We start from the raw sequence: 14,041 nt of genomic DNA, 5'->3' as shown, positions 1-14,041 counted from the left end.
TGGGCAGACACAAGGACATAAAGAATGGCCATGACAAAACAATATTTTCCGTCATTGAATACTTTCAGGTATTACCCTTACAAGCTGGTATACAGCCAATACAATGGTATCCCTGTTGCACTTAGCCACATCACACACTCAATCATTTTCATAATTTTATTGATCCACTTACGGATGACGCATGGACTAACAATGGGGACGCTTTCTGCCAAAGGATTAAAAGACCATTTAAAAGAATCGGTGACAGTCAATAGGAATTAAAGTGTTCCCTCTTAAATGAACAACTCTATCAGCATGGCTTTCCACCGCAAATTAATGACCTTTCTTTGATATATTTCCAACTAATGTTACACGCAGATAACGTGGATAAAAAATCAAATCCTCTAAGTATTTAGGGCTAACAGAATCCAATAACAAGAATATTGTATACTGCCATTATTTTTGACATGTTTATTCAAATCAGGGTTTTCAAATGGCTCTGTGTTCTGGGAGATTATTTCTCTGAATAATGTATTCCTTTTGTTTATTTCCATAGAATTCATTTGAGAGTTGGGCCCCATTTCACTGCAAGGATCTCATTGATTAGATTTTATTATAGGATGGTTTCATTGTAGGAATTCTGAAATATGAAGACACTGGCTTCTTGACTGTACATACTCACTGAAAGACATGCTATATGCATACATACATATATACATATTTATATATATATATATATATATATATATATATATATGTATGTATATATGCTAATATTATGTATGTATTTGTATGTATGTATCTATCTATCAATCTATCTATATATCAGTCTACCTATCTATTATATATATATATATATATATATATATATATATATATATATATATATATCATCATCAAAATAAGCAACAAGGATATCCAAAGGTAATGCAGTATGATCGTTGCAAGCAACTCCATTTAATTGAACAATGCAATCATTACATCAATTTGAATGCAGAGCATTCCTCAGCTGCATAAAGACATAGAATTAAAGGAGTTTTGTCATTAGTATTTACTGGTATTTAATAAAGGAGTACTGAGTTTTTAGTGATTAAGCTATCTTATTCCTTTTCTATGGTGTTCTGCCCTACCTGATCATTTTATTATTTATAAAAGCCTTTATTTATAAAATAAATCTAATTTTTGTATCAAACCACTTCAAACCACTTAACACTCCATTTATCACAAGGCTGTACAGTGGCCACTGATAAGTCATTAATTAATGACTTTATCCTAATTATCTATTATTCTATCTATCTATCTATCTATCTATCTATCTATCTATCTATCTATCTATCTATCTATCTATCTATCTATCTATCTATCTATCTATCTATCTATATATCTGTGTGTGCGTGTGTGTGTGTGTGTGTTGCCATATTTTCTTCCTTAACTATCGAGGCTGATGAGTGCAGAGTTCCATAATCCGGTTGATGTCTAACATCGAATGAAACCTCAGTTGAAACCAATTGGTGAGATCGGTCATAATGAGTATATAATACTGTACACTTCTTGTAATATATGCACTTGTTTCACAAATATACAAATGCATATTTTTTCTGACTTATGGATACTTAGAGGGCTCCCTCTCTCTCTCTCTCTCTCTCTCTCTCTCTCTCAATACACACACACATGCACACACACACACACACACACACTAACACACATATATATATATAGTAATAACAATAATATCCTTGGATAGAATATATATATATCGTGATGTATCGCTATGTGCATTTCCACAAATTACATGTTTCTTAAGATCATAGTCTATATTCCTGGAACGATTACATTGCATTCCGTAGTATCCATGGACATCATGTACATCATGTTCATCGATACTTTGGAATGCTCTGTAGTCGTTCCAAGGATATGGACTATGATCATAAGAAACATGTAGTTTATGGAAACGTGCATAGCGAAACATTAAGATATTTATAAATTCCAACCAAGGATTATTATTGTTATTACTATAAATATGTGCAAGTGTGTATGTGGGTGTTACGTGAGGGAATTAGGAAACAATGGAATTCTCCAAAGATGAGTGCTGAAATATCTCGTACGAATGCAGGACATAATCTCCAGTTACAACAGGAATAATCTATTAGAAAGAAACTGTAGGGATCAAGATTATATTTAACGTGGGTCTAAAGAGAGATTACAGCTGCTGCAAGAAGATATCCTATTGAGAGCTAAATGCAAGGGTTTTTATAACCTTGCCAAAAGGTTCTGCAATAATCCATGAGGCCTTTTCATATGAAAATTACACATTCTTTTGGTCTGTCCACATCTAAAGCTGACATCAACTTTGATTGGATTGAAAAATGTCAAAAGGTGTTATAATACTGTTCAAGGATACAGCCATAGCTCTGGTGAATTTACCAAACAATAACATCATGGCAATTATCTCTATCAAATATTATCAGTTATAGTAGTATTATTCACTGGTAGTTTTGACTGAAATTTGAAGAATGCTGTTACAAAAGAATGATTGAAACCTGAAAAAAGATATTACTATCTCAGGACAGAAACAAAAAAAGAAAAAAACAGCTAAGGATTTCCTGCAAAGGATCTGCGTACCTGCTTCTTTATGAAAATTTTCTGCATTTAAAGATAACCCAGAGATACATTTTTATTAAATTACACTTTTTTTTATTATTATTAAATGAATTGATTGGGCTTCATCAAAAGTAAAGATTCTCAGTATCTGATGTGTGTTGCACTAATGGTACCGTCAGAATGACAACGATAATACAACTAAGCTTTGATACTAGCAAATATTCCCTCTTAAATCAGTCACTTCTTACAAGTATGTGTACTAAAAGTATACTAATATTCAATTTCCAACACCTGCCGTACTGTCAGCAATATTACTAAATCATACCGATAACACACGAATAGCTTAATGAGAAGTACAACATCACTAGTCAGGTGAGATAGAACTGCAAAGAGAATTCAACAAGCCTGGTGATACAAGAACTAACAAAGGTTTACGCTTTGGATTTGAGGTTATATATCAGTACTAGCTACGGCGGTACATATTCTAAAATTGGAACGATACAGAGAAGATTAGCATGGCCCCTGCGCAAAGATGACACGCAAATTCGTGAAGCGCTCCATATTTATTTGGCGGCGAGCTGGCAGAAACGTTAGCATGCCAGGTGAAATGCTTCGCAGTATTTCATCTGCCATTATGTTCTGAGTTCAAATTCCACCAAGGTCGACTTTGCCTTTCATCATTTCGGGGTCGATTAAATAAGTACCATTTATGCACTGGGGTCGATATAATCGACTTAATCTGTTTGTCCTCTCTGTGGGGATAGTAAAGAAATAGTTATATATCAGTCCCCTTCTATCACCCCTACCATATCTCAAACACCACTTACTCTTCCCATACATTCTGGAACCCATATCCACCCATCTTTCCTCAAGATGACCCAAACACCTTATCACTGCCAGTTGCATCTTTTCTATCTCTATTTCGATATTGATTCTTGCATAATGTGAGTCGTCATGTATCTTTTCTGCAGAAACCGGTTCTGCTCTGACTCCTTCTTTCATACGTCTCATAACCAAGCTTGAAACTGCTGGTTTTCTCTCTACTGTAATCTCACTCAGTCGTCAGGGATCTTAATCTTGCAAGCTAAATGGCAATCCCACTAGTACTGGTGCCACAAAAAAACCACATTATACAGTCTGTAAAGAGGTTGGCATGGCGAAGAGCATCCTGCAGACATTGGAAGACAACGCAATCCTTTAGCCCACCAGAACTTGTAAAACCATCCAACTCACGCCAGCATGGAAGAATGGCATAAGAAATAATGAAGATAATGATGATGGCATGATGATGATGATGACGACGATGACAACGATGATAGTGATGATGATTCTGTCACTGGTTAACAACATCTTCACACTATATGTATGTATTCGGTCTCTGCCCAGATTGTTATTTTAATGTTGTGACGGTGCCACTGCATGTATTTGGCATACTTTGCCATGCTTAGAACCGCTTCAGGTGACTTTCACTTTGATATTAGAAACGGTTTTATGATGTTGTTTGCATAACATTGATGAGTTACGTTGCTCTTTTATAACGAATGTCTGAAATGTTGAAATCACTCACTGTTGTAGACTTAATTATCTTAAACACGATGGAGAGCTTCAATAATTTGGCAAGTGAGGGAGTGGGGTGAGCGGTGAGGGAGTGGGGTGAGCGGTGAGGGAGTGGGGTGAGCGGTGAGGGAGTGGGGTGAGCGGTGAAAAACGATTTCCCATTGATTGATGTAAATAAAATGAAAATTCAAAAGTGTCAAAAACAAGAAATAGATCATTGATAAAAGTAAAAATTCATGGAAGAATATTGATGCCAATCAAATAATCACAGTGTCTTCCCAAACACCACAAGCTAACTGCCATCCATCTCTAAGATTACAGGCCATCCTCGCTAACTTTATGTTACCTGCTTTTATTTCATTTCTTAATTAATAGGCACAAGTGTGGCTGTGTGGTTAGAAGCTTGCTGCTTAAACCCATGGTTCCGGGTTCAGTCCTACAATGTAACTTCTTGGGCCAACCAAATTATTTTGAGTGGATTTGATAGAGGAGACTTAAAGAAGCCCAGCGCATATATATATATATATACATGTTTGTGTGTGTGTGTCTTTGTGTCTGTTTTTGTCCCCCAGCACTGCTTGATAACTGGTGTTTATTTGTAACTTAGCAGTTCAGCAAAAGAGACTGATAAAAGCAGTACCAGGTTTTAAAAAGAATAAACAACACAGTTCAGCATGTAGTGAACCCAGCACAAATGGACCCCATATATATGAGAAAAGAAATTTTACTTACGCCTTTGACGTTGTCTTTGACAATGGAAGGTGTAAAAGAAATCAGGGCAAAAACAGACAACTTATGACGCTTTTCTAATTCACAAAAACTGTCAAAGGAATGAGCAAGATAAGATATTTTCCCAAAAATTCTTGGAAAGCATTGAAAGAAGAGACATTATATGTCATGGCTTATTTTCTCAGACTCCTGGAAATATATTACCAGCTATATTATGTTACCAAATTTTGTAGATGTCTCCAGACAGGCATAGACATTGGCTGGTCATTTTGATCCTTTGATATTTCTAACAATGAGTGGAATCACATATAATATCCAAAAAGGAAATTCCTCTTAGGGATTCCGAAATACAAACCTTATGAAAACTCATGAAGTCTGAAAGTCCAAACAACCAACTTTTATGTGTCATGTAATAATCCCTTCTACATGGCCTGAAATTTGGGGGGACGGGGACTAGTCAATTACATCAACCCCAGTGTTTTACTGGTACTTAATTTATCAACCCGAAAGGATGAAAGGCAAAGTCAACCTCGGTGGAATTTGAACTCAGAATGTAGCAACTGACAAAATACCGCTAAGCATTTCACTCGGTGTGCCAACGATTCTGCCAGCTTGCTCCCCCCCCTTATGTTTCATAAAATAATGACTGAAAATTGAAATCAATCAAAAATAACATTTTCTTTCTCAGATGTTAAACTGAGGTAAAATATGATTAATAATTTTTGATGTAATGATTGAAAATAAGATGGGATGATCATGTCTGGAGTGCTTTGGTCATAGATCTACCCAATCAGAGTTGACCTGCAGCTAAACAGTAGTATCAATAATGATATATATACAGACATATAATTAAATATAGCCTCAAATGAATACAGAAAACATAACCAGAATTTTATGCTTTATACACTATACACATATTTCAGCAAGGTGACTGCCATTATTACATAAACCTGTTGGTCTTATTGTGCAATACCAAATAGTTGGTGCAGTTCAGATAATGCTGAGGAAATGAGTCAACTTCATTCTGTTGCGTAATTGGGTCAACCGAGTTATGTAAACCAGCGGTCAACCTTTTGAAAGATGTGTATATTTTATAAAGCATAAAATACCAGTTACGTTTTCTCTATTCATTTGTTTCAATACAGTAGTTTGGATTCTGCACACATGACAATATGGAGTTATCATAGTTGTTGAGAAACAACGTTGGGTATAGGAGAGGAGACTGGAAGATTTCTACCATGTACAAGCCTCTTGGTAACATGTCACATATCCCAGAAGACATTATGCCACAGAACCTTCGAAAACTTTCCAAAAGGTAATAACTAAGCCTTAATTGGTTACCTATGATGAAACCCAAATGACACCAAAGTAAGCGATCCCCACAAACTAGGAATCCATATCTACATAAAATGCATCATATGGTTAAAGATTTTTTTCAAAAAAGGAAAAAGCATTTTTTAAAGTTACCTGCTCATTTTAATTTAGGTAATTTTTTTTTTTTTTAGTCTCCAACAGACAGAACTTTGTATTGAAATGTAGGAGCATTGCAGCAAAAATCGTTTTCGAAATGCTTAAGGAATTATCAATGGACATATTTTGTTCCTCATTTGAAATTTTTCTTCTCTATGTATTTAGGACATTCCTGGCAATAATCTTTTGTGTAAATCACCAAGTCATTACCAAGTCAGTGATGCCCCATGAACCATTTTAATTATTATTTCTGAGATAATCGAACGAAACAAGGACACAGTTTTCCAGTATTAATTCAGGCCAGACATGATTGTGTCATTCAGCATTGGCAGAACAGCAACTCTGGGCATTCTTTTGCCATTTTAGGAATGGTTTTACTTAGTACTCGATCAAGCAGTGTTTCAGAAAATAAATTATGGTGATGTAAGACACCAATGTATGAATTGATCATCAACATTATCTAAAGACAGTGCTTAGTTTGCAGTCACTAAAATGTAGCTGTGAGGTGGCATCGAAGAGAAGAATAACATTTCTTTTGATATATGTGATGTGAAAATCAAATACCGTGAAATTGACAGCCCATTTCAATATCATCAAAGATGTTAATTCTTGGAAATCCTGTATGTGGATTAAAGATGACTTCGAGAGGATCTAAGCTGGAATTTTGTATCAAATAAATAATGACATGCACAGTTTGTTGTTCATACAATTGGTAAAGCCCCTTTCAGTGTCTGAATGTACAGCATGGTTAACCATCTTCATAATGATGGATGAGTTATGCAATAAAATTGCTGACAATACTTTGTTCCCCAACCTCAGTTATCAACGGTGCTTTTTGTTGACATCCGATGTTTTCGCAAGTGGCACTTTTTTTAATTCAAGACATTGCTTCTGGCTGAACATTGCTCGAAGCATACTTCACATTTTTCTCATACAATTTTACAAAGAGTTTGTCAAATATCAGCCTCAAACATTTACAACTGCTAAAGGAAATTCCAATTCTTTCTCATTAGAATGCAGAGAAATGTCAAATATTTTCTGGACCAAACCTTGATCTGGAAAAATCAACTTCCATTGAAATCTTTTTATTTATATTTCTTCTCTATTGAATAATCAAGCTTACATCTCGATCAATATAACCTTATTCTTCAAGTTTAATCTTCCCTGGCTGGTTGCATCCAGATATATGTAATTCTGATAGACTTTTTATATCTCCTTTCAAGCTAGTTGCTATCACACATTGAAAATGGCATGTTCAGTTTTTCATGTCATCAGACGTTTGTGTCCTTCACAAATTCACAACCAAATTAATCAGGGCATTAATGGTAATGGTTTCTTGAAGATGGAACCTGTTGAGATTTGGTAAAAAGTTCAGAGAAAGAAATTTACATAAGATCTCATTCCAGTTAAGGAGTGAACAGCAGACTAATTATTAGGGGTTGGTCTTGAGCTCAAATAAATTATTTGATTATTGCCTGCCTAATAATCATCATAAATACATAAATTTCTGTTCTTTTTTTAATGTTTTCAACTACAAGAGGTTCACCAATATGAATTGTTAGGTTTCGATGTTCTAAATATGACGAATGTCATCATGCCTTCAACATCAGGCACAATATTATCGATTGATCTTGTACGGTCACTTTACAGTTTATTAGTTTCAATAGGACTGACCATTACTTGGACTACTACAAATACAATTTCACTTTGTGTGTCTCCCCAAAAAAGTCCAAGGCTTTTACCATCAATCCTTCAAACTTGTGAAATTGTTGATGACTTTTGAGTAAGAGTTTAGCAGTGATTACCTGGAAGTTTCTGGGAATTAAGATCATGTCTTTACTACAATTCACTTTCATATCCACAGTGACATTACTCAGATAAATTTGGTGGAAGGAAGGGCGTTTCCATTTTGCTCTCCAGTGAAAATACTTTTCTCTTTGCATCAGGTTTCATTATTAATTTGTCCAATTCATTCCACGTTTTTATTTTTAATGCCACAAACATGAAAATTGATTGCTTTTGCTGCACAATTTGCATATTTTTCTAAATAAAAAACATTTCTATCTAGTAATAAATGCGTAATTGTAAATATAGAATTTGCTTTTACAAAATTTTCTTATTTGAGCAGGTGATACACATCAGCAATACTTGGCACTACTTAGAAAGGAATATCAACTGTTAAAAGGTGACATTGTGTTGTGTAGAAGGAAGTTCACACATGCTTCAAGTGAGATATTCCTTAACTGCAATTGTTCCAACATTTTTGATATATAGAATGGATGATGTGTGTCCTCAATGAGCCAGGCTAGAATTAAATCATCTCCAATATTTTGGTCACTTTGACTATGCTTATTCAAACTTACAAAACAGGGAGACCCATCACAAAGATGATGCAACAACATTTTTTAAAAAGCCCAGAGGAATTTTGATATAAATCTGATCAATTCCTTTCATTTCATTCATTATTGGCCACACATTTTAGTGAAAAATAGTCTTTCATCTACTTCTGATCTATTACTAATAACATCAGCATCATATCTTCACTCTTAGCCTTTGATTGAAATAACACTTATCACCTTCGCATCACCATGACCATCACTGTTTTATAATTTCTTCGTCTTAGATGTTATTGTGAAATATCTTAAGCAGACATTAATGAGGTCAGGCTCAGTAAGTATCGTTTTAAATCTTGTTGGTGTTGCCAGTGTTAGGATATGAATAATTCACAATGACCAAAGTTCAACAAAGATTGAATACGTGGATAGAAAATACCACGTAACTAAAGTTCAGCATAGCATGTATGAAAAGATGTTTGAACTGTTGTATGTTAAGGATCTCTTTTCTTAATCTGTTGTCTTTCTGATCTCCTTAACCACACAGCACTGATTATCCTGACAAAATATCTTGATGTGTGTGTGTGTATAGGTATGTGTGTGCAGGTATATTCAAGTATATATGTATATACATATATACATATATACATATATACATATATATATATATATATATATAATATAAATTAGAGATAAAACCACTATTATGCAACTCAAACAGTGATAGGCATAAACCAATACATAAATAACCAATATATATATATATAAATAATTTTTTTTTTATAACTAGATCTCAAAAAGTATAAAATGAATGTGATAAAAATATAATATATGTGTAGACACTACGTATGTTTCATGGCTACAATTAAATTTGAATTACAATTAAGTTTAAATTCAATTGAAATAAATTCGATTAAAAATTATAGTCAATCTTCAGGTTAATGATAATAGTTAAATAAATTTATACTAAATTGAATTTTTCCCTGTAAGTTTGGAGTTTTACTCCCTAATATTATTATTATTATTATTATTATTATTATATATATATATATATATATATATATATATATATATATATATATATATATATATATATATTTATATAATCAAAATAAGCAACAAGAAAATCCAGAGGTAATGCAGTACGATTGGTTCATGCAACTCCATTTAATTGAACAATGTTATTGTGAAATATCTTAACCAGACATTAATGAGGTAGCAAATTATTTAATTATTTTAATTGCTAATTAGAGTTTGAAACCTAGGTATGACTGTAAAAAAAACAAAGTAAATTTTTTAATTTTCATTCCCTTCGAAATTTCTTTTAAATGTGGTTTTGGTCATTTTGACTGCTCTTTCTAGCATGTAATGCTACCTATTAAGGCTCACCTCTTTTGTGTTTAAATGTACACTAATTATATATGTATATATATATATATATATATATAAGTATATATGTGTGTGTATGTGTGCCTGTGTATATATACATACACACAAATGAGTGCACACATACATACATGCTTGCACACACACATGCACGCTTGCACACACACACACACACACACACACACACACACACCACACACACATGTATATTCATTAGTGACAGAAGTAGGGCAGTAAGCTTGCAGAACCGTTAGTATGCTGGACGAAATGCTTAGCAGTATTTCACCCATCACTACATTCTGAGTTCAAATTCCGTCACAGTCAACTTTGACTTTTATTCTTTGAGGGCCTATAAATTAAATGCAAGGGTCGATGTAATCAACTCTCCCCCTCCACCAAATTTCAGGCCTTATCCCTTTAGGAGAAAGGATTGTTAGTGATGAAAATAAGATCCATTCATAATTAGGGATCTGTATGCATACTTCAAGTGAATAAATGTTGAAGCTTCCTAAACCACAGTCTTCGTCCCTTGCAGATGTGGGATGTTAAAAACATCAAAAGAGCAGGTGGAGGTCAACCAGCGTTGGATCTAGAACTGTGCTTGTTAACTTTATCAGCAGCCACGATGCACATCTCGTTGCATCAAACATAGGTTGCTTCCTGATAATGATAAAAAGCGAAAAGTCATCAATGTGGTGTTTAGTTGGCAAGCTGAATAAAAATGAGATACGGATTTCCATCAGCATGAAAGTTTTGTGTTCCAAAAGGGTAACAAAGTTTTATTCTACTGAAAAGAACTTTCAGACTTCTCGGTATTAATTACTCATTACTTTACAGCTGTTTCTACTCTAAGGAGCAGTGCAATTAGAGCTGGGTAATTATGCAACATTCTATGGCTTTGCCGGGACCAATAAATTGAGCCGTATGCATATTTTGGACAGTATTTAAATACATAGAATTGGCTACATTCAAAAATATATCATCATCATCATCATTTAGCGTCCGCTTTCCATGCTAGCATGGGTTGGACGGGTCAACTGGGGTCTGTGAAGCTGGAAGGCTTCGTCAGGCCCAGTCAGATCTGGCAGTGTTTCTACGGCTGGATGCCCTTCCTAACGCCAACCACTCCGCGAGTGTAGTGGGTGTTTTTTACATGCCACCTGCACAGGTGCCAGACATAGCTGGCGAACGGCCACGAACGGATGGTGCTTTTACGTGTCACCGGCACGGGGCCAGGCGATGCTGGCAACGGACATGAACGGATGGTGCTTTTACGTGCCACCGACACGGGGCCAGACAGATATATATATATATATATATATATATATATATAAATAATAATGTGATCAATTTGTGGGTGAGAAACCACGCCCAGAAATAAGTTGATTTACATAAAATTATATTTATTCACATACTAGCAGTATTGCCCGGCTTGTGCGCTCGTGCGTTCGATGCATGCGCGAATTAAGCTAAACTTGGATGAAGTTCAATCAAAATTCAATTATTTTGGTTTTAAAATCAAGCATTTAATGCCCTCTATTTTTGCGCTTATGTGTTCCATTTCCTCAATAGGAAGTACATAGAAGCGCTTCATAAATTTTTGTTGATCAAATAATTGCATTGTTGAATTATTCTTTTAGATCAGTATTCCTCAACGGGGATTTCAGGGGAGAGTTTCAGGGAGTTGCTGGCGAATTATCGTGATGATCAAAAATCCGGCCTGCTAAAACTTGGTTAAAGTGATTCAAACTGCAGACTCAATGCAAAATGGTCACATTTAATTCAAAGCATTAAAAATGTTATGAAAACAATTGGTATGTGTTCACAAAGTCCAAGCAATTAATATGAAAAAACCCTCCAGGCTACATCCCGAAAATTCATTTCTTTGCCGAATTTCTACAATGTTTACGGCGATTCGTTTTTATATCTTGATTTTTCATTTTTCATGCAATTTATGTATGCTTGCACGCGTGGTGAACACAGTTCACATCAAACAGCTGACTGAGTAAAGTTCACTATTCAATGCATGGGATAAGGCCCAAATAAACACATTATCAATTTTTGCACTTGTGAGATGAATTTCAGAACAGAAATAGCGCAGTTCAATTTTCATTCGCCTAAACTTTAAGTGACCCATTTTTGGTGGTTCTACAATTTGTTGGCTAGGAGAAAATGTGCCAGGAAGTTAAACACACAGACACACAAGTTGAGTTTTATATATATAGATGTGTATAATAAATAGACATATATCTACACACACACATACAGATATATGTTGAAACTTATATTGAGAAACATTTACAGACACACATGAATAAAAGATGTAAAAATGACACAATTGCTACACAGAAAAATACAACATTTTTCTCTAAAGATAAAAGAACAATGGTGAAAGTGTGTTTCTCCCTCAATAAGCATCGAATACAATGGCAACTGCCAGATATAAGGCTTATGTCCAGAAACAGTGCTGAAGATTTATGACCAAGAGTAATTTTGCATTAGAGGGGAGAAATGTGAATGATGTATCTGAAGAAGATGAAGAATTGAGGAAGATGTATCATTAGATGTCATTGATGAGATGATATGGATTGGTATAGTCCTTTGCAACACTTCAGGTCTCTCAAATTCCTAATATATAGAGAGATGGAGGTTAAAAGAGCAATGGTGAGGCTTGATCTGAGGCAGATTTGACGATGGTGTTTCGGGCAGAGATGGACAATTACAAAAGGAGGTTGGTCACTCTTGGACTCCATGCTGTTGTTGCTGGTCTTGACGATGCTGGTGATGACGGAGATGATGGCAAGAATAATGGTGACAACAACAACAATTATAATGATCAAGAAGGGGAAGAGGAGGACGAAGGGGACGTCAACGACAATGAGGATGACAATGATGATAAAGTGGAGGAGAAGGAGGAGGAGAAGGATGACAACAATAATGATGATGATGAGGACGATGACAATGAGTTTTGTTGGGAGTGATGGTAATGATGATGATGATGAAGATGATGAGTGTGATGATGATTGCGATAATTATGATGCTGACGATGATCATGATGACGATCAGGATGATGATGTTGACAATGACAATGCTTATGATGATTATGTTGATGATAATGATGATGATAACAATGACAATGATGGTGATGTTGATAATGATGATGATGATGATGATGATGGTGACACGATGATAATGATGACGATGCTTATGATGATGTTGATGATGATGAACATGACCATGATGATGATGAGGATATAGATGACGACAGTGATGATATTGTTCATGATGATGATGATAGTGGTGATGTTGGTGGTGATGGTTATGATGATGATGCAGTGTCATTAACTAAATATATAAGGCTATTCATTCTAGACAGTGGCATCTGGAGTTCTCTGATCTCTCACACTTGACAAACTCTGTCAGCTTCTAAGTAGAAGGCATTGATTTACATACATAAATACAAAAACATGCACACATACATACACATTTACAGAGAGAGAGAGGGGGGGAGAGGGAGAGAGAGAGCGAGCGAGAGCGAGAGAGAGAGAGGGAGAGAGCAAGAGAGAAAGAGAGACATAAGCATTCACTGCATATATACGAATAAATATATGTGTGTATATATATATATATATATATATACACAGAAATAATCACATATATACATGCATATGTGTATAGATACATATATACATACATACATGTATATATATATATATATGTACATACATACACATGCATATATATATTTATATACATACATATATATATATATATATATATATATGTATATATATACATATGTATATATATGCATATATATATGTATATATATGTATATATTTATGTATATGTATATAGACTCACACATACATTCATCCATTTTGACACACGTACACACACACACATATATATATACATACATAAATAGGGAGAGTGATACACACGCGGATATATAAGGATACAAATATTCTTCTCACTCGTTATTA

General features: G+C 34.6%; 1 non-coding gene across 1 annotated transcript; it reads left to right on the top strand.

Moving 5' to 3' along the window:
* The first annotated feature begins 3,040 nt into the window (after nucleotides 1-3,040).
* Nucleotides 3,041-3,147, top strand: LOC115212451. Its single transcript, XR_003881731.1, has one exon. It is a non-coding gene; the product is annotated as a U6 spliceosomal RNA (small nuclear RNA).
* Nucleotides 3,148-14,041: the final 10,894 nt, after the last annotated feature.

The sequence above is a fragment of the Octopus sinensis genome, linkage group LG5 (genome assembly GCF_006345805.1).
Source record: "Octopus sinensis linkage group LG5, ASM634580v1, whole genome shotgun sequence".
NCBI classification, from domain to species: Eukaryota; Metazoa; Mollusca; class Cephalopoda; order Octopoda; family Octopodidae; genus Octopus; species Octopus sinensis.
The sequence above is the reverse complement of the archived record's forward strand: the minus strand, read 5'-3'. Positions and strand labels throughout refer to the sequence as shown.